This window comes from Anomalospiza imberbis, chromosome 1, assembly GCF_031753505.1.
Source record: "Anomalospiza imberbis isolate Cuckoo-Finch-1a 21T00152 chromosome 1, ASM3175350v1, whole genome shotgun sequence".
Taxonomy (NCBI): domain Eukaryota; kingdom Metazoa; phylum Chordata; class Aves; order Passeriformes; family Viduidae; genus Anomalospiza; species Anomalospiza imberbis.
This window is the reverse complement of record NC_089681.1, coordinates 136,106,107-136,108,458: the sequence shown is the minus strand read 5'-3', so window position 1 is coordinate 136,108,458 and position 2,352 is coordinate 136,106,107. Positions and strand designations below refer to the sequence as shown.

General features: G+C 42.4%; 1 long non-coding RNA gene across 1 annotated transcript; it reads right to left on the bottom strand.

The window, feature by feature from the left end:
* Positions 1–889: 889 nt before the first annotated feature.
* On the bottom strand, positions 890–1,617 carry LOC137462154 (uncharacterized). Its single transcript, XR_010993605.1, has 2 exons — positions 1,237–1,617; positions 890–1,142 (listed from the first exon to the last, which is right to left on the bottom strand). It is a non-coding gene; the product is annotated as an uncharacterized lncRNA (long non-coding RNA).
* Between the last annotated feature and the right edge of the window lie 735 nt (positions 1,618–2,352).

Genomic DNA, 2,352 nt, shown 5'->3' with positions numbered 1-2,352 from the left:
ATTAAGGTGTCTCAATCCTTCAAAACAAGAATATTATTTATTCTATTCATTGAAAGATGCACAATGATCAGAACATCTTTCAACAAATTTTTGTATAGTTTCTTCATTGAAGCCATCTCTGAACTGGGAGAGACATCTAACCTGCTGTAATTCATGGGTGCCTGTCTTTTCCTTGCCCGCTTTTCAGTACTCTTCAGGAGTCCTTGCTTACTCCTAACAACTAGCCCAATTCCTTGAGGCCAATCCCTTGAAGAAGGCTGGGAGGGTTTCTCTTTTTATCGTTTATTGTCCCATTTGATCCTGACCTCAGATGTGACAGGGTCAAGCCATAGCAGTGAGGTTAGCTCTGCCTGATAATCAGTCTTCCTAGAAGAACTCTGGAGATTTTCTTTTTTTTTTTTTTAATGCTGTGCTGTTTCCTCTTGATTTCTTCTCAGTGATCTCTGCATTTCTGACAGAATGGCATAGAGTGGATCAATTTGTCTGGAGATAATATTTATAAATAATTAGGCATATATACTTTTTTTTATTCTAGATACACTGCTAAGGGAAGCAGTCTGATGGTGGAAAACTAGCATAACTTATTCCAAGGCAGGTCATTGCTTTAGGGAGACAGAGACAGGCAGACATCACCTTTGCACTTCAGAGTTTCCCCTCACGCTTTACAGTCTTGCATGTGCCTGCCTGGTTCCTGGTTTGATACAGGGCTCAGACTAGAAAAATGTCAGGTCCCTCTCAGCTTGTGCAAATGTATGCAATCAGTGTTCCTGAGCTTTTGATTACTTCAGGGATGTGACAAAGAAGGAAGGACATCTTGGCGATGGTATTGTGTACTCTCACCATTACAATTCCCTGTCCACTGTATTACAGACTTGGCTATGTCTTTGACCATGAAAACAGATGGGAAACTATTTATAGTCACTCCCTCAGGGCTGGGATCAGTAATGAAAGGACCATTGCACTTCATGTACCCTCAAGAGACTGTAGAGCAGTTGCATAGTGCAGTGCCCTTACGCAGGCACTGAGAGCAAGTAAAGGTGAGGACCTCCATCCAGTTTGTTCCTGCTGAACCTTCTGCAGAGTAACCTTGGCAACAGAGATGAGTGTGTCAGTAATAATCAGCCGTTACCATGAGAGACAACCTGGAATAAACAACAAAGAGCTCCCTCAGTCTCATTCTGTGTCTGAAAGACACCTGAGAGCCTTTGGTAAGTTCACTTGAGCCATCTGCCTTACTTCCACAGCTTAAATATGGGGATAATGGTATTTGCTATTAGAAGACTGCAGAAACAGCAATGGGTCAAGGGAGCTAAGCTGCCAGCACTGCTTTGTTTAGCATGAGGTCTGAAATTCAGACCTGAGATACCTGAGAGTATCCCCTTAACTGCATGGCTGTCCTCCTGTCTCTCTATGTCATCACAAGTGAAAACAGGCCTTGAAATGTATAGGTTCTGTTTCGGCTGTCTAGGTACATACAAGTCTCAGGAGCATGCACCTCTTGAGGTGACAAAGTCCTTAATTCATTGACACTCTCCAAGATTTTCTCAGGCCAATCATGCACAATGTGCAGCAGAAGCTGAGAAGCTCAACCACTTCAGAGAGAAGTTGACAGCAATTTACTGCTGCAAAGACTAATCCTGCTGTCCCATTTCCACATTGTGAGACTGACCCATGTGTTGTTGTGGCAGTGAGTCAGGAGTTATGATTCACAGTGAAACAAGCATGATTGCTAAACTCAGCAGTCCCACCCAGCAGAGATGACACACATATGCAACGCTCATTCTTTTTTGCTGCTTCATGAAGTAATTTGCAAGGTTTGTAAAACTGTCACTGTAAGTGTCATATTAAGGGAGGTTCCTTCTCTGTGTGACTTCCTTAAACGCACTCAGCACATCTATATGATTTCACCTTCATTGAATAAAAGCAAGAAGTGAAAGTGCTGCAGCAGTCCCAGAACTCTGGGCAGGATTCATCTAGAGGCCACACTGCAACATAAATGACTCTGCTATGTCTGACCACTCCTTTTGTAAAGAATCCAGCCTATTTTTATGAAGAAACTACATAATTATCTTTCTCTCCCCACTTCCAACAGCAGCCAGAGCTGGGCATTCCCATCTGTTGATCTTCTCAGTGTCTGCTTGGTTTCTGTGAACAGTAAGGCGGATTTAAGACTATAAGCACATTAGCCCTGGGCAATTAAAATACACTGCTTATAGTCAACACAGTTTAAAAAAGCATTGGGGCTGTGACAGAAATTGGCTATTTGGGGAAGAACAAGAAAAATATTGTTTCAGCTACTCAAAGAGCCGTGGTTGTGTATGAGAATGATATGCCATTATTTTTAGAGGAAAC